General features: G+C 44.4%; 1 long non-coding RNA gene across 1 annotated transcript; it reads right to left on the reverse strand.

The window, feature by feature from the left end:
- Positions 1-5,768: 5,768 nt before the first annotated feature.
- Positions 5,769-6,812, reverse strand: LOC141075978 (uncharacterized). The gene is made up of 2 exons (XR_012227384.1): positions 6,592-6,812; positions 5,769-6,429 (listed from the first exon to the last, which is right to left on the reverse strand). It is a non-coding gene; the product is annotated as an uncharacterized lncRNA (long non-coding RNA).
- Positions 6,813-26,955: the final 20,143 nt, after the last annotated feature.

The following is a 26,955-nucleotide window of genomic DNA, read 5'->3' on the forward strand; positions in this document are numbered from 1 at the left end:
GCCACAAGTGCACTGAGGCCCAGCCACTGCTGGATGATGCTGCTGGTACATTGACCCAGACCACTACATTCCCCTCGCACTCTACACAGCCAGAATCTGACCCAGAGGAAACTCAGGTTCCCCTTCCCGCATACTATACCACCTTACACGGTGACAAAAAGGAAGGTGCAGATGAAAGTGCAGGTTCCTTGAGCAGGTGGGGGGGCATACTCATGGGCGATGGCACTGGCACAGGGCACCGCATAGTACGCAAAAGTGTCTCTGCCAGTGGGAGGGCCTAAACAGCCAAGTGCAGTGAGATGGAAGATGGGGACGACAAGGAGTTCAGAGTAGTGCAGGGATTCCCTAGCAAGTAGACTTATTTAATTGTTTTCAATGTTTGGACAGCAATTTTTGGGGAGCACTATAATCTGGTGAATGATATATGGGGCCCACCATACACTGGAGCATTCCAAAGGTGGACATCAGACACTGGAGCAGCATTTACAGGGCCCATTATACACTAGAGCAGTAGAAATGGGGCCCATTATATATGGAGCATTATTTGGGCCCATAAGACAGTGGAGCTTCATCCATTGGGACCAACATATACTGTAGCATTATGTGGAGCTCATCATATACGGTTTGAAACATTATATGGGAATAATGATTCCGTATGGAGAAATATATGGGCCTCATTACTCCATATAGCGCACTAAGCGCTGGCCATAATACTGTATGGAGTTATATACTGTCCGTTTTTGGAGGTATTGGAGAATTTAAAATGGATATCAGTCATGAGATGTAAGAAGTGAAGTATTTTTCATTGTACTATACTGCTATTTCTCTGCCGTATCGGAGCATCATGAGTTGTGGTATGTGTTAAAGGGGCGCTCTTTGGCCCTGGGCCCACGAAAACCTGGAGCCAGCACTCCCCCCCACAACTGTAGCCAAATAACCCCGATTTTTCAGTGCGTAACTAGTATTATGAAGTTAATTAAGGTTGACAAGCTTCAGTAACAAGAATTTATGCTTTTGGCATTCAAATGGGCACTGTTGGTGTGTTTCCTGTCCTCCTCTCACTGCCGACTTTAATTCTCCATTGACTTACATTGGGTTTCGTGTTTCGGGACGACCCCGACTTTTCCCTATAGTCGGCCGATTTTGCTCGACCCGACTTTTGGAAAAGTCGGGTTTCATGAAACGAAACTCGACCCTAAAAAACCAAAAGTCGCTCAACACTAGTCCTCACCAATCAGATATTAACAGTTCCCATCTAACACCAGATCACATTCATAACTAGCAGCTTTTGTTCTGGCCAAAAGCTGCCACCATGACACGGTAGCCTCTTTTGGCTGGGCCCTACTCTTCTCTAAACTATTAAAAATAAATATATTTTTATGTATTTTTCTTTAAACGAATGAGTCACACAATTTTTTTTTAAATGACATTAATATCACATACAAGAGTCAAATATCGTCACACCATGACCAGACCATATAGTGTTCGAATAATACCACATACAAGGAACAAATACTGACACACCATGACCAGATCACATATTACCACCACATAGTGACTGAATAATACCACATACAAGGAACAAATACCACCACACCATGACCAGATCACATATTACCACCACATAGTGACTGAATACTACAATACTGATCATTAATAAAAAAACACAATTCCAAGTGCCATTGTACACAGGAACTCTGTATTTACTGTCAGTGTAGAGGTAACACAGTGATCACTGGTTACATTATATACAGAATCTCTGTATATAGTATCAATGTACAGGTAATAGTGATCACCAGTGATATTGTACACAGGAGCTCTTTATATAGTGTCAATGTACAGATAATACAGTGATCGCTAGTGACATTACACACAGGACCTCTGTATATACTATACAGTTTATAGTGTCAGTGTACATGTAGTACAATGATCACCATTGACATACACATGAGCTCTTTCTAAAGTGTCAGTGTACAGGTAATACAGTGATTACTGGTGATAATGTACACAGGAGCTCTTTATATAGTGTCAGTGTACAGATAATACAGTGATCACCAGTGACATTATACACACGAGCTCTGTATATAGTATACAGTGTATAGTGTCAGTGTACAGGTAACACACTGACTCACCAGTGACATCTCTAGCTGAAGTCCTTCATCTTTGCTTTTCTTTTTCATCCAGCACAGACAGCCATTCCTTCTTCCAGCCAGGACTCATCTCTGCATAAAATAACACAGTTACCTATAGCACCGCTTCCAGAGCACAAACCCACTTTTTCCCTTTCTTCTACACTACACATCTGAATACAGAGGTGCACACACCATCAATATATAATTGGTTATTATGCAACACACCATTCCAAATATAAATTATAATCCACCACTGTGCACTCACTAACTATAAATAGCCACTTTCCCCATTTAATATACACTGCTCAAAAAAAATAAAGGGAACACTAAAATATCACATCCTAGATATCTCTGAATGAAATATTCCAGTTGCAAATTTTTATTCATTGCATAGTGGGATGTGTTCAGAACAATGAAACAACAATTATCAAAGTAAATCAAAATGAATATCCCATGGAGCTCTGGATTTGGAATGATACTCAAAATCAAAGTGGAAAATCAAATTACAGGCTGATCCAACTTCAGTGGAAATGCCTCATGACAAGGAAAAGATGCTCAGTATTATGTGTGGCCTCCACATGCCTGTATGGCCTCCCTACTGTACAACGCCTGAGCATGCTCCTGATGAGGCGGCGGATGGTCTCCTGAGGGATCTTCTCCCAGACCTGGACTAAAGCATCTGCCACCTCCTGGACAGTCTGTGGTGCAATGTGACGTTGGTGGATAGAGCAAGACATGATGTCCCAGATGTGCTCAATCGGATTCAGGTCTGGGGAACGGGCGGGCCAGTCCATAGCTTCAATGCCTTCATCTTGCAGCAACTGCTGACACACTCCAGCCACATAAGGTCTGGCTTTGTCCTGCATTAGGAGGAACCCAGGGCCAACAGCACCAGTATATGGCCTCACAAGGGGTCTGAGGATCTCATCTAGGTACTGAATGGCAGTCAGGCTACCTCTGGCGAGCACATGGAGGGCTGTGCGGCCCTCCAAAGAAATGCCACCCCACACCATTACTGACCCACTGCCAAACCGGTCATGCTGAAGGATGTTGTAGACAGCAGATCCCTCTCCACAGCGCCTCCAGACTCTGTCACATCTATCACATGTGCTCAGTGTGAACCTACTTTCATCTGTGAAGAGCACAGCGTGCCAGTGGCGAACTTGCCAATCCTGGTGTTGTGTGGCAAATGCCAAGCTTCCTACATGGTGTGGGTCTGTGAGCACAACTCCCATCTGTGGACGTAAGGGCCTCAGACCATCCTCATGGAGTTGGTTTCTAACAGCTTGTGCAGACACATGCACATTTGTGGCCTGCTGGAGGTCATTTTGGGGGGCTCCGCCAGTGCTCCTCCTGTTCCTCCTTGCACAAAGGCGGAGGTAGTGGTCCTGCTGCTGGGTTGTTGCCCTCCTACAGCCCCCTCCATGTCTCCTGGTGTACTGGCCTGTCTCCTGGCAGCGCCTCCAGCCTCTGGACACTACGCTGACAGACACAGCAAACCTTGCCACAGCTCGCATTGATGTGTCATCCTGGATGAGCTGCACTACCTGAGCCACTTGTGTGGGTTGTAGAGTCCATCTCATGCTACCATGAGTGTGAAAGCACACCCAACATTCAAAAGTGACCAAAACATCTGCCAGAAAGCACTGTTACTGAGATGTGGTCTGTGGTCCCCACCTGCAGAACCACTCCTTTATTGAGGGTGTCTTGATAATTGCCATTAATTTCCATCTGTTGGCTATTCCATTTGCACAACAGCATATGAAATTGATTGTCAATCAGTGTTGCTTCCTAAGTGGACAGTTTGATTTCACAGAAGTTTGATTTACTTGGAGTTAGATTCTGTTGTTTAAGTGTTCCCTTTATTTTTTTGAGCAGTGTATAAATTAATTAGCACCGTAATTCATTACCAGTCACTTCAGCCTCAACACGCCCCTACTATGTACCTCCCGCTCTAACCCTAACCCCGACTCATTATATTTACATGCCCCTCCCGCCCAAATTCATTGTCATGTCTTTCTCTCCCACCCACTATTCATTATCAACTGCTCCACCCCACATTGAATATATCATTTACTCCCCACCCTCAAAATTCATTATTTGTTGTCACCCTAGTTCATCATTTGCTCTCCCCACCCCCCACCTTCAATTCATTGTTTGCTCTCCCCACTCCTCACCTTCCTCTGTGATGGATCACACATGGGAAGGGGGTGTCGACTTCACTCACCTCGGGGGAGGGGAGAGAAGAAGAACCCAACAGGGATCGGCTCTCTGGCACCACCACTTGCCCCAGGTCAGTCAGGGAACAGCACCGAGGGCAAATAGTCCCCGGAAAGGCTTCCCTTATAGGTACTAGTTATTGAGGCACTCCCAGTGAGGGGGATATACATCACCAGACCAGCCTGGGGAAATATATATATATTTATAAACCTTCTGGCCGTCAATGTAAGAGTTCTTCACTAACAGTACAGTATGCTGCCACCAGTTCAAAAATAAGCCCCATCCAACAGCAGGCTTATATCAGGTGTGATGCAGTGACCCTTGTGACAACTAGGGGGCACTGTATGGGTCATGCACACAGGCAAATCCATTGTGGTAATGGAGATAGGATGAACGGCAGGATGGTAGATGACCGTTATGTATGCCAGGGTGGGTGGTCCTGGGATGGAAGCTAGAACGGTATTAATCAGCAGATGTTCTGTTGATGGCTTCCGTTTATAATAGGGAAAGCTTCCAGGTGGCTTGGTGAGATAGGTGGGACTGGTCACCTACAAACCCACCCAGGGACGTGTGTCTGAACGCCCATAGTAAACCTGTATATGTGTGTGTATGGCTGGGTGTCTGGAATGGACTTGCGATGAGGTCATAGCCAAGTGATCCGTATCTCACCCGTGGGTGTGGCTACGGACCATATAAGGTGACCAGGGTAGGTCACATGGGGGAGAGTGCTGGGATCTGTTTGGTCCGTGTGGAAGGTCTCGGAAGGCCGACTGTTGTGAGCTCATTTTCGGGTTTGCATCTGGCTTCTGGTGAGAGTTATGGAGCTTGCTGTGCTGACAGAGGAGTAGTGAGTTCTCTATCTGGACTCCCTCTGTTGGTGAAGGGAGATAATGAAGCTGATCTAAATGGCAGAGACCGGCCACCTGAGGAAGAGGACTGTGATTGGACATCAGGAGTTCCTGATTGGATTTAACCCTCTGTCAGGGGCAATAGATCTGACAGGCACACAGTAATTAGTTTCACTTCTCTCTCCTTGCCCACTTATCAGAAAACCCCACCTCTCCTAGTTATCTCCTGACTCTACAGGCTCTGTGAAACCTGATATCACAGTGACTCAGCAGACCTTCTAGTGAGCAGATATCAACACTTTGGCTTCTCAGGCACATTGCGCCTGATTTCAACACAAATTGAAAGGTTAGTATTTTCTTTTTTTATTCATCACGATTGTGTATTTAGCTTGTTTTATGAAGGATTAACCCTCCGTCAGGCGCAATATAGATTCTCCTCAGTTCATGCGCAATGTGCCTGACAAGCACAGGTCAGAAAACCACCTATAGTAGCTACATATTTCAATTTCAGGACTATAGAAGTAGTCAGTGACCTTCATAGGAATGTATTAAAAGAGATTACACCAAATCAGATGCAAAAAAAAACATTTATTAACCATAAACTTATTAAAACTAAAAGTACCACTTTTCGGTAGTACCGCCAAATAGGCTCCAGTTATCTTTACTTAACTATTGCTTAAATATAAAATTATGGAAAAAAACTTAAAGGATATTGCACTTAGATGTTACTTAATTATTTTCTACTCATCTTCAGTGGTTTCAATTGCAGCAGAAGCAGCACAGGTACACTTAGAAAAGCAAGGCTGGCAGACGAAAGTTGCATGGGAAAGGCAGATTGATTCTTTACATATTTTGCAGTCATATTTAGAAAGCCTTCTGAAACCAGATACAAATGAGCAGGTAGTACAACTGCGTCTTTTAGAAGGTGGTAGAGTCGGTGTTTGTTCTGGAACGTCCTTGGGACGTCCTTTGTATTTTTATCTTTGCCCAAATAATAAGCTAGATCTGTGTCTGTTTCCTCTGTATCAGTGTCATCACCATCCTGCTCTGTTCCAGAATCAGTGTTACATTCTGCTACCTCATCTTCAGATGAAATGTCACTAGATTCCTCTAAATCCTCAGTTACTGCTGGTTCTTCCTCATCATCTTCTAACAAAAAAATCTTCATTTCTTCTAAATGAAGGGGTTTAGATGAATCATACTGTTTTCTGGCCATTGCAGCAGAAAATCTGAAGCAAGAGAGAAAGAGTATGTGTTAGGGCGCAATGTGCCTTAGAAGCCACCCTCCTTTTGTCTAAGAAAACAGTACTTATGTACACTAACTTAGCATTAATCCTTCATAAAACAAGCTAAATACACAATCGTGATGAATAAAAAAAGAAAATACTAACCTTTCAATTTGTGTTGAAATCAGGCGCAATGTGCCTGAGAAGCCAAAGTGTTGATATCTGCTCACTAGAAGGTCTGCTGAGTCACTGTGATATCAGGTTTCACAGAGCCTGTAGAGTCAGGAGATAACTAGGAGGGGTGGGGTTTTCTGATAAGTGGGCAAGGAGAGAGAAGTGAAACTAATTACTGTGTGCCTGTCAGATCTATTGCGCCTGACGGAGGGTTAATGCTAAGTTAGTGTACATAAGTACTGTTTTCTTAGACAAAAGGAGGGTGGCTTCTAAGGCACATTGCGCCCTAACACATACTCTTTCTCTCTTGCTTCAGATTTTCTGCTGCAATGGCCAGAAAACAGTATGATTCATCTAAACCCCTTCATTTAGAAGAAATGAAGATTTTTTTGTTAGAAGATGATGAGGAAGAACCAGCAGTAACTGAGGATTTAGAGGAATCTAGTGACATTTCATCTGAAGATGAGGTAGCAGAATGTAACACTGATTCTGGAACAGAGCAGGATGGTGATGACACTGATACAGAGGAAACAGACACAGATCTAGCTTATTATTTGGGCAAAGATAAAAATACAAAGGACGTCCCAAGGACGTTCCAGAACAAACACCGACTCTACCACCTTCTAAAAGACGCAGTTGTACTACCTGCTCATTTGTATCTGGTTTCAGAAGGCTTTCTAAATATGACTGCAAAATATGTAAAGAATCAATCTGCCTTTCCCATGCAACTTTCGTCTGCCAGCCTTGCTTTTCTAAGTGTACCTGTGCTGCTTCTGCTGCAATTGAAACCACTGAAGATGAGTAGAAAATAATTAAGTAACATCTAAGTGCAATATCCTTTAAGTTTTTTTCCATAATTTTATATTTAAGCAATAGTTAAGTAAAGATAACTGGAGCCTATTTGGCGGTACTACCGAAAAGTGGTACTTTTAGTTTTAATAAGTTTATGGTTAATAAATATTTTTTTTTGCATCTGATTTGGTGTAATCTCTTTTAATACATTCCTATGAAGGTCACTGACTACTTCTATAGTCCTGAAATTGAAATATGTAGCTACTATAGGTGGTTTTCTGACCTGTGCTTGTCAGGCACATTGCGCATGAACTGAGGAGAATCTATATTGCGCCTGACGGAGGGTTAAGGCAGCCGACTCCCTAGTTTCTTGCTGGTGATTTTTCCTGACTGTGGCTCCTGGTTTCCAGTTTGGTTCCTGCCTTCCTAAAGCTAAGTTTTCTCTGCTATTGTTCATATGAGTTTTTGTCTGGTTTACTTAGTTTTTGTGTTCAGCCAGCCCTGGCTGGGACTGGGCTGAATCCCCATTTTGTCTCTGATCAGTTGATCTCTTTTGCTCTGTCTTCAGAATATACCTGAGTGCTGATATAGTGATTTGAAGTCTAGCGACTTCAGGGCCTTTTTCTATCAGACGTGTTGGACATACTTTTTGGCAGGGTTTTTTGCGTGATTGCAGACAGCAGCTTTTCTTTCCTGTCCTTTCTACTTAGCAAGGGCTCCATCGTTTGCTCAGCCTATCTTTCTACCTGTGTCTGTGTTTTCATGTTGTTTCACCGACAATACATGTTGGGGGCTGTCTATTGCTTTGGGGTCTGCTCTGGGGCAGTTCACATTTTCCCTTTCTTTCTTTAGGCTTATTTAGCTCTCCGGCCGTGACGAGGCATCTAGGACCACCGTAGGCACGCTCCACGGCTACTGCTAGTTGTTGTGGATAGGATCAGGGGTCTGCAATCCGCTAGATACCAACCTCTCCGGTTTTCTGGGCTTAGCTTGCTTTTTGTTTTTTCCTCCTCGGTGACTCATTCATAACAGCCGACATGCTGGAAGGTGTGCTGCCTTCCTGACGAGCACATGCGGAGGCCGCTTACCGGGTGAGGCCTGTGTATAATGGCCTGTGTGTAATGGACAGTCTCCAGGAGGGAAAGGACGTCCGGAGTGAGAAGCAACTAAGAGGTAACCCCGAACAGGGGGAATTAACTGAGAGACTGTAGAGCCTGATTGTTGAACAAAGCACAGCCTGTGTGAACACAGTGCTAAGGGAGCAGAGCTCCACTATGAACATTCGTTTGGTCTGGTGTAAGACTGTTATCGTTTCTTCATGCTGCTATGGTTCATGCTGTGTACATATGGACTATGTTATGTGAAAAGCCTGTGCCGGACCTGGTTTATCTGCAGCCAAGTGAGTGGTCCCCAATACGCTCAGTGAGCGCTACCTTACATATGGTGGAGAATGCTAAGGGCACTGTTGTAGCCTTGTTGCTGGGGCAACGGACTACAAAATTGGTTTCTAGGGGCAGCGGTTTCAAGAAGCACATGTTGCAGTGCTGGCGACTCTGAGCCAGGTAACAGACAGGAGTCTGTGGTATGCTGACCGGGGTCAGAGAAAAGACTGTTTGAGAAGTCGCTATAGGGTGCCTCTGTGGATATGAGGTACCTGGGAACCTGTGTGGCTGACACCAGCAGGTAATGGACAGGAGTCCGTGTTGTACTGACTGGGGTCAGTGAGAAAGACTGTGCACCTGAATGGTTCAGGGTGCCAAGTCCTGGAGGGTCAGTGTTGGGAAATTCTGGGAGAAGAATCGGATCCCTGGAGCACATGCTACGACCTTGGACTTGGTGAGGCGTGAGTGTTGGACGGTCTCAGGAGGAGATGGACGACCTGAAAAGCACCCGCTGAGGCCCTAAACCTGGTGGCCGGTGTGTTGGGAAACCCTGGGAATAGAGTTGGATCCCTGAATAGCACCCGGTGGGGCGTGAGTGTTGGACGGTCTCAGGAGGAGATGGACGTCCTGAATAGCACTCGCTGAGGCCCTGGACCTGGTGACCGGTGTGTTGGGAAACCCTGGGAGGAGGGTTGGATCCCTGAATAGCACCCGGTGAGGCCTGTGTGTTGGACGGTTCCAAAGTGGGGACGGATGTCCTGAATAGCACACAGACAGGCCACATGTGTTTTTGTGTTGTGTTTTTTCTCCCTCTCAAGTCAGCTTGCGGTGGCTCAGTGGGATCACGAAAGTGACAAGCATCTAGCTTTAACTCGGCGGGGTTACGAAGTTGAAAAGCGGCTGGCTGTAACTCGGCAGGGTTACGAAGGTTGCTGTGGATCGTGGGTCCACAAATACGGCGCAGCAGGAGCTGCAGTGACGCCAGCAGCTATTTGTGAGCGGCAGCCGGAGGTGCCGGTGATTGGCGGCTACAGCAGGACCTGTGGCAGTGCTAGCAGGAGCTGGTGTGGTATCATAAGTGGACATCAGAGTATTTGTCTTCTTAAAGGGCCAGTATAAGCCCAAAAGACATAGCCAGTACCGTGTGAATTCTGGCCTAAGAAGGCCTGTAGAGGGGACATAGGGAATTCCCGAAAGGGGGAGGTGGCAGAAATTGGGGTGGTGACCCAAAAAGAGTGGAATCCCAGAGGGAGGCGGAGTCCCAAAAGGGGATAGTGGCCCAAAAGGGGGTGGAGTCCCAGAGGGAGGCGGAGTCCCAAAAGAGGATAGTGGCCCAAAAGGGGGAGGAGCATTCCAACGTAAAAGGGGTGGTGCAGACAAATTGTTGCCAGAAGCAAATGTGCTATAGGTGTCCAGTCTGCCTGGTGAACTACCTACCCAGCAAGAGGCTACGGGGGTGTGCCCTGCAGGTGAACGAGGAGGAATTGTATGGACTGGTCGATTCTGGGACCCCGGTGACTCTAGTGAGGGTGGCGGCCCAGGGATTTGTAATACCCAATAAGAAGGTCGAGGTCACTTTCGTTCATGGATGCACTAGGGACTATCCAGTGGCCAGGGTGATCCTTGAGATGATCTGGGACAGTGCTAGACAGGATTTCTCTATAGTCCTGAATTTATGTTGTCTGGTAGTCATAGGCCAGCACTCTGAGCTGTTCTCTGACTTGTGGGAGAGGGGAGCGGCTCTACAGCAGGAGGATGGAGGGCTCTTGGCTGAGGGGGTTGCATACCTTAAGGCAGTAACATCTTCCAACCGTGATGGGACAGATGTTGGGTTGACAAGAGGGATGGGTGAATCTGCCCAACGTACGGACAGGATGTCACCTGACGGGTGCCACAGTGTGAATGATAAGGTGAAGACCGGTTGACGCTGGTAGACAAACCAGAATGTGTGACCGTTGGAGACAGGGAAGCTTCGGGAGTGGAGTCCAACATCATTAGAAATGGGGACTGCTGCGTACTGGATGACCTGTCAGGGGGTGGTGGCTCCCTTTACGACAGTGACGGCAGTGACAAGGAGTGCAGTAAGACTGACTCAGGGCTAAGTGGCCAGATGTCCTCCCGTTGCCGGAGGGGTAAAAGCCAAAAAGTGGCTGAACCAACAGCATCCTCGGAGAAGTTGGAGAAAGAGGAGAAGATCTCCAATTTGACTGCCATCACCCGACGACTAGAGGGTAAAGTTAACAAACTGACCCAGGAGTTGGACACTTCGGAAGAGCAAGTTGACAGCTTTCGCCAGGTAGAGGCACACATACGAGACTTGGAGCAAGGGCGCGAAGAGATATGTCAACAGCTGGCAAAGGAATGTCTAAAGGTAGTGAGTATGGAAGTCGCCAATTCCACGCAGTTGGAGCGGCTGCACCACCTAGAGTCCGAGCTCTTGGCAGTCAAGGCCCTGGGACAAACGGCCGAGCACAGAGTGGAGGAGATCGAGAAAGAAGTCTTGGAGCTCAGAGATCACCTGTCAACGTGGCAAAGCGTGAACAACACCCCAAGGGAAGATGTGGAAGTGCTCAGAGAAGCAGTAAGAGGTCTTCTGCAGGAGAAGTTGGTGGTCGAAGACTTCCAGTGGCCGTGCCAGAGTAATCACAAGACGGAACTGCCAGTGCCCATCTTGGCAAGGGGTCTCGAAGAGGTGAAATCTCATGAAGATTTGGAGCGAAAAGCTGAACAAGATAGTCCCCCTCAACTGTATTGAGGGAAGTGTCCATGGTAAACCCGGAGCCATCTATCCAAGAAGAGAGCGAGCCCACAACCTTCAAGTGCGTGATTGACATACACAAAGATGCGCAAGAAGCCTGTACCGGTGAAGGGGTGCATGAGGCTTTTAAAAAGGCGGTCAAAGTTTGTAGTGTGCAATGGGCACCTGAGACACGGCAGTTGGTGGTACTGTCAACCAAAGACACAGTAAAGCGGGTGGCTATCCTCACGGATATACATTTGCAATGTCTCCATGCTAAACAGATGATCAGGCGGAGTAGTGTGAAAGCTGCTCGACGTCTAAAGCTTGCGAAGGAAGCTAAGAATCGGCTGGGCTTGAGGGAAGATGTAATTTCGGTACCCAAATATCTGGTGGGGAGAGTCATTGGAAGGCTCGGTAAAGTGATGCAAGACCTTGTGGATATCTCCGGTGTGGCAAGGGTGAGGATCCCTCCTGATGGTGAAGTCCAGGTATCTGGTGAAGATGGCATGATTCCCATCATTGTGGTTGGCTCCATGGAATGCCTTAGGAACTTCCGGATGCTCCTGGAATATCGAGTAACGTACCTGCAGGAGATAGAGCAGTTGAGACTGGACCGACTGCAGATTATTAAAGAGATGTGGAACATCAGATGGCGGCAGCCTTCATCCCGGGGTATAATTACCAGAAGGTACCCTCCAATTAATGAGATGGTGGGTAGCCAAAAACTTTCAGCAAAACATGAATGTCGCAAATCGGCAAGTGGCAGTTCTTCGGAGACCTAGACAGTAGCTCCTTTGATGTACTACATGGGTCAGACCAGACAGTGGGCTCAACTCTAAGTAAGATTTATGACCGCACCAACCGGGAGAGCCGGTCGTGAAGAGACAAGTCGGGGGACGGAGCAGACAGGGAAAGTGTGGAGACTAAAAAGGGTCTGGTGCCACAGACGGACTTTGACAGGAAGGTCAAAGCCCAAGGTCGATATGCTGACCGCTGGGGGCGGGGGAGGCCTAACGTAAATATGATGCCATATGATGCCCAAAACAGACTGAGACGGTCTTCTCGACTTGTAGGGCAAGGTGACAGTGGGTACCCGGTCTCGAGACACCCAGTATGTGACAAGTGTTAAACCCCACAAGTTTGAACAGGGGGGTATGTGATGCAGTGACCCTTGTGACAGCTAGGGGGCGCTATATGAGTCATGCACACAGACATATCTATTGTGGTAATGGAGAGAGGATGAACAGCAGGATGGTAAATGACCATTATGTATCCCAGGGTGGGTTGCCCTGGGATGGAAGCTAGAACCGGTATTAATCAGCAGATGTTCTGTTGATGGTTTCTGTTTATAATAGGGAAAGCTTCCAGGTGGCTTGGTGAGACGGGTGGAACCAGTCACCTACAAACCCACCCAGGGACGTGTGTCTGAACACCCATAGTAAACCTGTATATGTGTGTATGGCTGGGTGTCTGGAAAAGACCTGCAATGAGGTCATAGCCATGTGATCCGCATCTCACCGGTGGGTGTGGCTATGGACCATATAAGGCAACATGGGGCAGAGTGCCTGGATGCTGAAACGTGTGCTGCCTTCCTGAAGAGCACATGCGGAGGCCGCTGACCGGGTGAGGCCTGTGTGTAATGGACAGTCTCCAGGAGGGAAAGGACGTCCGGAGTGAGAAGCAACTAAGAGGTAACCCCGGACAGGGGGAATTAACTGAGAGACTGTAGAGCCTGATTTCTGGACAAAGCACAGCCTGTGTGAACACAGGGCTAAGGGAGCGGAACTCCACTATGAACATTCGTTTGGTCTGGTGTAAGACTGTTATCGTTTCTTCATGCTGCTATGGTTTATGCCGTGTACAATAAACCGTATGGACTATGTTATGTGAAAAGCCTGTGCCGGACCTGGTTTATCTGCAGCCAACTGAGTGTCCCCCAATACACTTAGTGAGCGCTACCTTACACCGGTCAGAAACCAACCAGGTTAGCGTATAACATAACCAACCGAGCATGTGGATGTGGGGATTCATGTATTGAGATAAAAGAGCAACCCAAGATTAATTTTATATTTTATCGCCAAAAAGGCACACTGGAAATATACAGGTATACACTACCATTCAAAAGTTTAGGGTCACTTAGAAATTTCCTTATTTTTGAAAGAAAAGCACAGTTTTTTCCAATGAAGCTAACATTAAATGATTCAGAAATACACTCTATACATTGTTAATGTGGTAAATGACTATTCTAGCTGCAAACGTCTGGTTTGTAATGCAATATCTTTATAGATGTATAGAAGCCCATTTCCAAAAACCATCACTCCAGTGTTCTTATGGTACTTTTTGTTTGCTAACTGTGTAAGAAGGCTAATGGATGGTTAGAATACCCTTGAAAACCCTTGTGCAAGTATGTTAGCGCAGCTGAAAACAGTAGAGAAGCTATAAACCTGACCTTCTTTTGAGCTAGTTGATAATCTGGAGCATTACATTTGTTGGTTCCATTAAACTCTCAAAATGGCCAGAAAAGAGGAACTTTCATGTGAAACTCGACAGTCTATTCTTGTTCTTAGAAATGAAAGCTATTCCATGTGAGAAATTGCCAAGAAACTAAAGATTTCCTACAACGGTGTGTACTACTCCCTTCAGAGGAGAGCACAAATAGGCTCTAACCAGAGTAGAAAGAGAAGTGGAAGGCCCCACTGCACAACTGAGCAACAAGAAAAGTACATTAGAGTCTGTAGTTTGAGAAATCAACGCCTCACAGGTCCTCAACTGGCAGCTTCATTAAATAGTACACGCAAAACTCCAGTGTCAACTTCTACATTGAAGAGGTGACTCTGGGATACTGGCCTTCAGGGCAGAGTGGCAAAGAAAAAGCCATATCTGTGACTGGCTAGTAAAAGGAAAAGATTAATATTGGCAAAAGAAGACAGACATTGGACAGAGGAAGATTGGAAAAAAGTGTTATGGCCAGACGAATCCAAGTTTGAGGTGTTTGGATCACACAATAGAACATTTGTGAGATGCAAAACAACTAAAAAGATGCTGGAAGAGAGCCTGATGCCATCTGTCAAGCATGGTGGAGGTAATGTGATGGTCTGGGGTTGCTTTGGTGCTAGTAAAGTGGGAGATTTGTACAAGGTAAAAGGGATTTTGAATAAGGAAGGCTATCACTCCATTTTGCAACGCCATGCCATACCCTGTGGACAGAGCTTGATTGTAGCCAACTTCATCCTACAACAGGACAATGACCCAAAGGACACCTCCAAATCATGCAAGAACTATTTAGGGAAGAAGCAGGCAACTGGTATTCTATCTGTAATGGAGTGGCCAGTGCAGTCACCAGATCTCAACCCCATTGAGCTGTTGTGTGAGCAGCTTGACCGTATGGTACGCAAAAAGTGCCCATCAAGCCAAACCAACTTGTGGGAAGGGCTTGTGGAAGCATGGGGTGAAATTTCTCCAGATTACCTCAGCAAATTAATTGCTAGAATGCCAAAGGTCTGCAATGCTAGGATTGCTGCAAAGGGAGCATTCTTTGATGAAAGCAAAGTTTGAAGGAGAAAATTATTATTTCAAATAAAAACCTTTTTTTCGAACTTTGTCAATGTCTGGACTAGACTTTAAATTCATTTGTCAACTCATTTGATTAATAAAAGTATGAGTATTCATAGAAAGCACAAAATTGTCTGGGTGACCCCAAACTTTTGATGGGTAGTGTATATTTACAAGAACAATTTACAGGAAAACTTTCAGGAGTGTAGTACAAGGATAGGGTATAAATAGGTTGCAATTACCGTGTTATGTAGCATGTGACCACAGGGAGGCGATGATGGATCACAGGTCCAAATCTTAGTTACAAGGTTTTCATGGCTGCGTCATCTAACAGATCCTCTTGCCAGTAGAAAAACTGAGCTCAAAATGAGCAGCTGTCCCTTATCTCCTAGGCTGTTCCTTCCCACACTCTGTGCCCACCCCTGGACTTGTGCAGCCTATCTCCTCCCATCTCTGAGACTATGATTTTCTGTCCAGATTTGTGGAGGCTCATAACTTTCCACCCAAAACTCTGAATGGAATGGCAGCAGCGCCACTGGATTCTGCTGGATTTTATTTGCGCATAGAGACTAAATATGCCTACCATATGTAATTCCTGGTAGCTATGCTTTATAACTCAATAACACAGAGCGCTACAGGTGGCTGCCGGGCACGGGCATGTAGGGGAAGGAATGCCAATTCTGATTATAATACTATAGAAGTGTACACTCACAGAATTGAACAAAATGAAATGTCCAGTTGAATGATAAAAAAATTAATGCATTAGGATCGAGTAATTTCGATGTCCTGTATCACCACAATAGAGCTGAGAACAAAAAAAACATTTAATCAGCCACAAATTGTGCAAGTTCTCCCACTTAAAAAGATAAGAGAGGCCTGTAATTGACATCATAGGTAGACCACTACTATGAGAGTAAAAATGAGAAAACAAATCCAGAAAATCACCAAGTCTGATGTGTCAAGTTTTATTTTGCAAATTATGGGGGAAAATAAGTATTTGGTCATTAACAAAAGTTCATCTCAATGTTTTGTTATGTATCCTTTTTGGCAATGACAGAGGTCAAACGTTTTCTTGACAAGATTGGCACACACTGTTGGTGGTGTGGTTGCCCATTCCTCCATGCAGATCTCCTCTAAAGCAATGATGTTTTGGGCCTGTTGCTGGGCAACATGGACTTTCAAATCCTTCCAAAGGTTTTCTATGGGGTTGAGATCTGGAGACTGGCTAGGTCACTCCAGGACCTTCATATACTTCTTACGAAGCCACTCCTTTGTTGCCCTGGTGGTGTACTTGGGATCATTATCATGCTGAAGGACCCATCCATGTTTCATCTTCATCTTGCTGATGGAAGGAGGTTTGAACGCAAAATCTCACAATACATGGCCTCATTCATTCTTTCATGTACACGGATCAGTTGTCCTGGTCCCTTTGCAGAGAAACAGCCCCAAAGCATGATGTTGCCACCCCCATGCTTCACAGTAGGTATGGTGTTCTTTGGATGCAACTCAGCCTTCTGTCTCCTCCAAACACGATGAGTTTTGTTTCTACCAAACAGTTCAATTTTGGTTTCATCAGACCATGTGACATTCTTCCAATACTCTTCTGGATAATTCAAATGTTCTCTAGCAAACTTCAGACCAGCCCGGACATGTACTGGCTTAAGCAGGGGGACACGTCTGGCACTGCAGGATCTGAGTTCCTGGCGGTGTAGTGTGTTACTGATGGTAGCCTTTGTTATGGTGATCCCAGCTCTATGCAGGTCATTCACTAGGTCCCCTCCCCCGTGTGATTCTGGGATTATTGCTCACCGTTCTTGTGATCATTTTGACCCCACGGGGTGAGATCTTACTTGGAGCCCCAGATCGAAGGAGATTATCAGTGGTCTTGTATGTCTTCCATTATCTTATTATTGCTTCTACATTTGATTTCATCACACCAAACTGCTTGCCTATTGCAGATTCAGTCTTCCCAGCCTGGTGCGGGGCCACAATTTTGTTTCTGGTGTCCTTTGACAGCTTTTTGGTCTTCACCATTGCAGAGTTTGGAGTGTGACTGTTTGAGGTTGTGTACAGGTGTCTTTTACACTTATTACAAGTTCAAACAGATGCTATTACTACAGGTAATGAGTAGAGGACAGAAGAGCCCCTTAAAGAAGTTAAAGGTCTGTGAGAGCCAGAAATCTTGCATGTTTTTAGGTGACCAAATACTTATTTTCCACCATAATTTACAAAATAAATCTTGCCAAATCAGACAAGGTGATTTTCTGGATATGTTTTCTCATTTTGACTCATAGTTGTGGTCTACCTATGATGTCAGTTACAGGCCTCTCTCATCTTTTTAAGTGGGAGAGCTTGCACAATTGGTGGCTGACTAAATACTTTTTTTTCCCACTGTATGTTCCTGCCACTGTGTGCAGGAATGCACAATTTATAAGCCAAAAGGTCCTCAAAATTTTTGTGTGTGAATTCTAGTTTTCCAGACCTATCCTGCCTGGCACTACTTACAGAAATATCCCACTCGGTTTCAGAGCTCTCATTGTTCAAAACAAAAATGTTTTCTGTTCAATGACTACAAGAAAAAATTCTTGAACACCAAAGTCTCCTTACACAATGAATAAGCTGTTTTTTCAGCCAGAAAACCTTCATTGATTTCTGTTTCCAATAAACTGGGAGTATATTTTGCTGACAGCACTAGATATAAGAGCCATGGGGAATTTGATTTTTGCGGGCAAAGATGTGCATTTATTGCACGGCAGTGAGGGCAGAGAGGATGGGGGTGATTATGAGTACAGAGCTTTGTATTCATTATACAGATAAAACTGGCACTTAACAAAATTACTAATTGGAGCCTTTCACTGTAGCGTGAGACGAGGCCCAAAGCCTGCAATTATACCTTGATAATTGATGATATAAAGCAGGGGCTGATAATTGGGTTAGAGTCTCTTTGGCTCAAATCGCAGCTGTTTTTTCATGCCTCTCCATTAACTCTTCTTTGATTAGAATTCAAATTTGTGAGGGAGAGTGTTAAAGGTAGTTGTCAGCTGTACCTTTATTTTTGTATCTGTGCTGGAAGTACCACATTACATCACTTACCAATATTTTGTGTTGGGACATCTGTCCTGATGTCTTTATTTGTATGCTGTGTAGTGCAGCAGGGTTGGTGCAGTATGACAGACAGGCAGTGAGCCAGGAACGTATTTAATGTCCAAAACAACTCGCAAAATGAACAGCACATGGTATCCTCCGGATCACAGCCAGGGCATTCCAACAGTCCATGTCCAAGACCAGTTGCCGAGGTCGTCTGTGTAGCAAGGTGGCACGGGGTGGTAGGAGTCCACTAATGCACAGTCAGTGAGCACCCCGGGCCCTTGCACATGAATAGACAGTTCTGGCCCAAGCCCTGAGTCACAGTGGGATACCTCAGATATATGGCTGCTCTCCATGCGGGAATGGATGCACCACACGCCACACTCTGTAGGGCGCAATAGTGGCAACTTCTTTAATGAAGGTGAGGTAGAGAAGAAAAGGTAACAATTCCTGATCCTGAGCTGTCCCTATTCACAGCAACGTCTGCAGCAACAGAGGCCATGGCTCCCAGTCGGCTTCCAGGAGCTACAAGTCCCTTGTGAGGCACACACACAGTCCTTATGCCTGTTCTGTTCCCCCCACGGATATGGCAGCTCCCAGTAGGGGAGCACACCCTGCCAAGGGCCAGCCTGCCCGGACATGCAATTGCAGACAGGGACTTCCTGTCTGCTTGGAGGCTGCTATCTCAGTCCCCTCAATTAACCCTTTGCTATTCCTAAGTTAACTAATATATAAACATTACAATGGTACAACATTAAGACGTTACTAACACAGCACAACATTATTAATACACACTAGTACATACATAGCAGCAATACACAAGGCATATGGGGACCACATCAAGGAAGGGGAGAGGGAGCAACCGAGGGTCCCCGCCACCTTCTTACACCTGCATCACCGTATCACGCTCTGGGGTGCCAGGCGTTCGCTGCTCTTGGATCTGTATTAACTCAAACAAGCTGGACATTGCAGAGCCACCTGCTCTGCTCCTTGCAAACAAACACTGACACCCCAACCCTTTGCTGCAGGGTTTTTAAATGTAATCTGTGGCCATAGGCCACTTGTAAGACCTAGCCCTGAGGGAGCAAACTGCCCCACTACCATCCTGTAGTTTGTTCCAAAAAAAAGCCATGTTGACAGTTCATAAATCATAACATTATGTTAGTGACTTTTTGAGCTTTTTATAGCACAAGCAAAATAAAAAAGACCAAGTGATCTGTTTATGAGTATGACATGGCGTCTCCATATAATAGCAGGACTGTCCTGGCTATGAACTCCTTCTGTCCCACTAGCTATAATATGAAAAGAGTTGATAATGCTTTTGAATTTTTACCCTTTATCCTCTCAAATTGTTAAAGATATTCTTGAGTGGATGCCAAGACAATGACCTCTGGCGTAGCAACTAGAAATTCAAAGCAGTGTACCGAGCCATTAGGTAAAATTGTAGATATTCATGGTTGCAATCAAGGAAGGCAGAGTATGTGCAGGTCGATAAACAGGCAGAGGCGGAAGGAATTTGATAGGAACACAAGCAAAAAATCAAGACAGAATAGAGTTCATGCACAAAATTGTCATTAGGTGGTCAAAGTTACAAAGACACCTTGAAAATTACAAGAACCATAGAACTTTATTGCTCAGTCATTGGGCCGTGTGCTGAGCTAACATAAAAACTTTGTGATGTTGTTGGGATCAGTTGCAGGATTTCTGTTTCACCCCACATTTATGAAGATGCACATGCAAGGGGTTGGTTGTTCTCTTTGATAGGAGCCATCTACACCCGTTGGCAAGGAGTGTGGCTGCTCACCAGTGGATTAATAGGCAATCTGGGCAATTGTCTAATAAAAGAGGTGAGTTAAGCAAAGCATGCTTAAGTCATGCAAGGCAGTCCACATGTATAACTAGGGAATAACCAATCAGATGTAACTGATGTAACTTTGTACTTCACGTGCTATCAGTTGGTCTGTACACCAGCTGCCCTTGTCCCGAAGACTGGCCAATTTACATTCACTCTGTTCCTGTTCTCTTTCTTCTGGGCACTAACTCTATGTCTTGTCGCCAATATCATCACATTTGTGGTAGCAGGCTTATTTTCTTCCTAAATCTCTGGAATTGTGCTCCAGAGAAAGAGAGAGACAGCCCCATCTTTGAGCAATTAATTTGTGTCTCACCGCATGCTAGGGCTGTTTCACCACACGTTGTGTGCCTGTTGCCCACTTCCAACCAAGATCTCGTTCCCAGGAAGCAACCTCTTCAATTACTGTTCTACTATGGAATACAGGTAAACTGCTCTCTGGCTATCTCTTGCAACTGCAAATTACAGGGGAATCTACCACCGCAATGCATAATTTCATCATATCTCTGGTAGAAGTGACAGTGAAATATGTGTTTGGTAGAGGGTGCGCTTTTGTTTTGTGTGCAGTTTGGTCCATTTCAATTTTGTATTTTACATTCATCTTTGAAATACACTTATCTAATATATAATTACATTGTAATGTCTTCACTTCCTGTTCCGTCCAGATGTGTCTGGATCCCAGAATTCCAAGCAGCGGAAGTTCACCGACCGCCATATTGGGACACCCAAATAATGGGTGTCTCAATATGGAAACTGCTGGTGGTGCAAGCCTCATGCGCGGTACCACCAGCGGAACACCATCGCTCCACACATACACACACTGTATATGCCGTACGCACCACACACACACTGTATACGCCACACGCAGCCTCTTGCGAGGTACCACCAGGGGAACACCGTCGCAAACACGCTGCCGTCAGGATCAGCCGAGTGATTCACTGACCGTTGCCATCTTTGTACAGCAGGAGCGCATGCGCAGTTTTAATGTGACCGCCGCTATCTGTCTACACAAAGATGGCGGCAGTCTGATTTACTGCGCCTGCCCAAATTTCATGCAGGCGCAGTGAATCATTCAGCTGATGCCGGCGGCAGATGCACGATGTGTCTACAGGCAGAGGAAGACGGTCACATTAAAGGAGTTTTCCCATGAACGAAAGTTCATTTTAAAAACTGTCTGTGTCTGACCGTGTACAGAGCATACCACATCTCCTGGGCAGGGGAGGAAGCAAAAGACAATACTGACATTACAGCAGGGGATCACAGAGGATTCATTTTGTGAGGTAAAATATTTCACAGACTGTTTTTAAACAATATTTTACCTCAGAAAATGTATCCTCTGCGATCTCCTGCTGTAATGTCAGTATTGTCTTTTGCTTCCTCCCGTGTCCAGGAGCTGTGGTATGTTCTGTACACAGTAAGACACAGACAATTTTTAAAATGAACTTTCATTTCGTGGGAAAACCCCTTTAAAAAGCAAATATCAATGCCAACATCAAAAAAATACCAAGAATATACCATCAAGGAAAAGGACAGCTATCCAAGTTACCGCAGGAACATGACAAGGGGGATAACACATGGGGTAGACAGGTCAAAGAAGAGAGCACAGACGGGAGAAGTCAGCACAAGGGGAAAGAGAGAGTGGATAGGTGGGTGAGCACATGAGGGGGAGAGATTCTCAACGCTGCAAAGCCTGCCCAAATCGTGACATTACCGCCCTCCCGATGCGATAGTTTGTATAATAAATACGTGATTGACTTAGTGGTGGCTGCCTTTTGCGTGTGATGTTCTATATCCATTTTATAAAAAACATGATTTTATTATGTAGTAACGCAATAAAGCTATACTTTTTATGATTGAAATGTTTTTTCTGTGTAACTGCTGTTTGGAAATAGGTCTTGATGTAGTCTGCACTATGGAAACTAGACCAAGGTTACATGTACATGAATGCAGATCTCAATTGCATTCTTCTTATTTGCTCTAAATTATTGATGATTTTTTAATGTTTGACCATGAATCTGTTCATGTGAGATATTGGACTCCAGAAATCACAAAATTAGACTTTTGCAGAGTTGTATTAATTCAAAGCACCATGATATCATCATAGCAGAAATTAAGGGTTAATGGAATCTAAAGCTAAGTGAGTCATTTGTAAGATATACTGTAATTTGCAATGGAAATGAAATCAGGAATAAAATATTACATTGATTACTGTATGTCCTCTTTCCAAAATCAAGGCTGTTATGCAGAGAGTCTAAAAATACAAATTGAATCTATTGTGCGTGTATATAACTAAAGACCTGCTACACCCTCTTATAATAGGGACATACTGTAGCTTGTTCTGGGACTTGTTTAGGGCTAGGTTTAGTGAACAGCTAAATAGTGAGTGGGGAACTGTTCACCATATCTCCATCCCAGGGTGGAGTCCAGAGGATAAATACACAGCCTTCTTACTCATTAAATGTTCAGTATCTCTGGAGTATAATAGGGAAAAATTGTGGTTATCATCCGCGCTGCTATCCAAATAACGGTCCAGTCATGTAGATGGTGAAGAAATGGTGTTTTATTCTCTCAACGCATTTCGAAGCCTACAGGACTTCTTCCTCAGGATATGCTATAGTTGTACAATATTACCATATGCTGTTTAAATAGATTCCACATTCAAATCAGGTGCCAAGGGGAATCACATATCCAGCAGTGTCAAAGTTCATGACACTGACATTTAATGTAGCACATGACAGTTCAAAATATACCATAAAATGCAGTAAAGATAGATTAAAGCAAATCCAATTTGTTTGTAACATTATATATTTGTTCCCAGGTATAAATATACAATGAACAAATATACAGGGTGGTCCAAAAGTAGGTGGACAGTATGTGTAATAGGGCTATGAAGGGGGAGATTTATCAAACGTGGTGTAAAGTGAAACTGACTCAGTTGTCCTTAGCAACCAATCAGATTCCACTTTTCATTCTTCACAGACTCTTTGGAAAATGAAAGATGGACTCTGATTGGTTGCTAAGGGCAACTGAGTCAGTTTCACAGATCCAGTTTTCACAGATAAATCTCCCCCAAACCTGTTTTCTTTTCAGATAATTCAGATAACCCATAATGGCAAATAATTTAAATACAGATCAAAGAAAATGGATTTTAAAAGAGTATTGGAAATCTCAAAATGCTGAAACAGTTAGAGCAAATTGGGTTGAAACATTTGGTACTCAAGCCCCAAAGAGACAAACCATTTACCGCATTCGTGACAAATTCGATGCCACTGGCTCAATCCTTAACGCTCCAAAAACTGGTCAACCCAAAACAGCCTGTACAGAAAATAATAAACAACTTGTTGCTGAAACATTTGTTCAGAGTCCAAAAAAGTCCGCCAGAAGAGTCTCTTTAGAATTGGGAATTTCACAAGCTTCCATCATGCGAATCCTGAAATCTATTGGGTGGAAAGCTTATCGTCCACGTCTAAGGCCTCTTTCACATTTCAGTTGACGTCAGTCAAAATCTGCCAGGTTGTGAAAAAACGGATCCGTTTCCGCTGTGGCTCAAACGAATGCCACCGGATCCGTTTTTTGACAGATCTGCTTTAGTAGTGAGTGACTGAAATTTAAAGTGAAATGAGTCTGGGAAAAAGGAAGGTGAGAGAGAGAGAGAATTTGTGGTTAAATTTCTGGCAAGGAAATCCTTCCAGCCATGCTCAGTGTCAAAAAGCGGATCCGTTGCCAGATTCCATAAAAAAAGGTTGGCAACGGATCCGCCGTCCATAGGCGACCATTATAACGAATGGCGGATAGCGGCGGATCTGTTGCTATCCGCTATTTTGACGCAGACAAAAAAAGTTTTATTGTCCGTCCACTGAAATCAGCGGACGCCAAAATTATGGCGGATCCGTCAATAAACGTATCCAACGGATGACCATCCGTCAAAATCCGCTGCTAATGCAAGTCAATGGGAAAAAAACGGATCCGCCAAAAATATGGCGGATCCGTTTTTTTTTGCAAAACGGCGGATTTTGACTGATGTCAAACAACTGAAGTGTGAAACAGGCCTAATTCATGGTTTATTGGAGGATGATCCAGACAGGCAGCTGCAAGTTAGTGAGATTATGCTTAACGAAATTGAAGAAACTCCAGTAATTTTAGATAACATTATATGGAGTAATGAAGCTTCTTTCAAATTATCTGGCCATATTAACAGACGTAATTGTATTTACTGGTATAATGAGAACATCCATTTAACATTAGAGCAACAACTAAGTGAGCCTGGTGTCAATGTCTGGGGTGGTATTTCAAGTTTTGGTGTTTTTGGAGCACTTTTTTATATGGAACAGTCACAGGAGATAAGTATCTCGAAATTCTAATGAATCAAGTTGTTCCACAGTTACAGCAACAGCCTAATTCAAATGACCTTTATTTCCAACAAAAAAGGGGTTCCCTCCACATTATTCAAGAATAGTCTGGGAGTATCTTGATGAAACATTTCCTAATGAATGGATTGGCCAAAGAGGCCCACTTGATTGACTGGCACGTTCACCAGACTTGACCCCAATGAATTTTTTCTTTTGGGGAGTACTCAAGGACAAAGTTTATGGTTGAAAACCAAAAAGTGTCAGTGATTTGAAAAATTACATAACAGATGCATTTCAAGATATTAATACCCAAAGAGACATGTGAAAAATGTTTGTCGAAGCGTAAGAGGCAGACTTCAAAGCTGTGATGGAAAACAGTTTGAGCACCTGCATTGAAAAAATGTAAGGGCTTTTGTATTATTGTTCAGAATAAAATTTAATTGTCAATGTTATGCTTGTGTTAGTAAATATAACTTTATATATAAATCAAAATAAATGTTATTATTTTGTGTCCGCCTACTTTTGGACCACCCTGTATAATGTTACAACCACAGTTTTTTCCTATTATACTATGATTCGGTCATCGGTTTGACCCGTGGATCCGCTGCAGCTTGTGACTCGGATGTGTCTATATGCCTTGGTATCATAAAAATTAGGTGAGTGCAAACTGATCAAAGGATTATTTTAACCTTGGATAAGACCCTATTTGCGCTCTTCTCTCCTGCAGTATTTTGCCAGTATCTCTGGAGATGAGATCTTCAGAACTGTGTTCATGTTAAAGAAAGCTGAACCTTGCGTTTGTTTCCTGAGCGGACTTATCCCTTAAGCAACACGGACTGTGCCATATGTTATGTTTTGTTATATGTATCCTTTGTGGCCTAAAAACTTTTTAATTATATTCTAATTTAGTGAGAAGTGCTGTTTTTAGTGTGCTTTTGCAGTAGAAATACATGTAAGAAATGACTTTATTAATACATTTTTCTCTAAGTTAGGTAACTCGGTAAACAGCAAGTTTCCAAAACTAAGTAGTTTTTCTTAAAAAAAAATGCCACATTGAAAAGTAACACAAAACGTAGCTGAAAAAAATAAAAAAAAAACTTACGTAAAAAAACTCACTAAATAAAATGCACTAAGAAAACAAGCATCTTAAATGAGATAATTGGTGCAGAAATGCTTCAAACCTCATATCCAAGTCCTTTCCACTTCCTGCTGACTTAAATTCAAAAATATTTCCCGGATCTGTACATTCCTAAACCAAGAATCTGCAAAAACCCTAGTCCATGCCCTCATCATCTCCCGCCTTGACTACTGCAACCTCCGGCTCTGTGGCCTCCCCTCTAACACTCTTGCACCCCTCCAATCTATTCTAAACTCTGCTGCCTGACTAATCCACCTGTCCCCCCACTATTCCCCGGCCTCTCCCCTCTGTCTATTCTTGCACTCGCTCTCCATTACCCAGAGACTCCAGTTCAAAACCCTAACCATGACATACAAAGCCATCCACAACCTGAGTCCTCCATACATCTGTGACCTCGTCTCCCGGTACTTACCTGCCTGCATGCATCCTCCAACCCTCGCAAGATCTCCTTCTATACTCCCCTCTTATCTCCTCTTCCCACAACAGCATACAAGACTGCTCCCGCGCATCACCCCTACTCTGGAACTCTCTACCCCAACACATCAGACTCTCGCCTACCGTGTAAACCTACAAAAAGAACCTGAAGACCTACCTCTTCGAACAAATATACAACCTTGAGTAACCACCGATCCACCAAACTACTGCACGACCAGCTCTACCCTCACCTACTGTATACTCACCCATCCCTTGAAGATTGTGAGCCCTCACGGGCAGGGTCCTCTCTCCTCCTGGACCAGTCGAGACTTGTATCATTTAAGTTTACTGTACTTGTATTTATTATGTATACCCCCCTCACATGTAAAGCACCATGAATAAATGGCACTGTAATAAATAATCTATATATAAAAATTAATGTATGTGTGTTTGCATGTGTGTATCGGCCACACCCACTCCACATAGCCCTACCCAATCACTAAGCATCTAAGCATTTCACCAGAGCTGTTTAAAAGAAGCTGAGCTGTGATTGGTTGCAATGGGCAACAGTTTTCCCATGTGTATGTGTGTGTGTATCAGCCACTCCCACTCCACATAGCCTAACCTAATCACTAAGCATCTTTCATTTCACCAGAGCTGTTTAAAAGAAGCTGAGCTGTGATTGGCTGCTATGAGCAACAGTTTTCCCACTTCACAACACCTCAGCAGATGCTGACTGGGTGGGAGAAATCTAGCATCCCCGGGAACATAAGCTCCCAGCCATTGTCTGCCCCCCAGAAAGGAGCAGAGAGCACATGACAGAAATTAATCACCCCTTCCCGTGCCCATATAACCATCACACATCCTCCATCCCATAGGCATATCTTCCCTCTTAAAGGGATCTCCGATATGGAATTTAGGGCAAATCCCTCAGCGCTCTGATTCTGACCCCAGACTTCTATTAAAGGGATCATTGGTATGGAAGTCAGGGCAAATCCACTCTGTGCTCTGGTTTCTGACCCGAGGCCCCTCTTAAAGGGATCTCCGAT

This window comes from Dendrobates tinctorius, unplaced genomic scaffold, assembly GCF_039654945.1.
Source record: "Dendrobates tinctorius isolate UK_male_01 unplaced genomic scaffold, ASM3965494v1 ptg000383l, whole genome shotgun sequence".
In the NCBI taxonomy this organism is placed as follows: domain Eukaryota; kingdom Metazoa; phylum Chordata; class Amphibia; order Anura; family Dendrobatidae; genus Dendrobates; species Dendrobates tinctorius.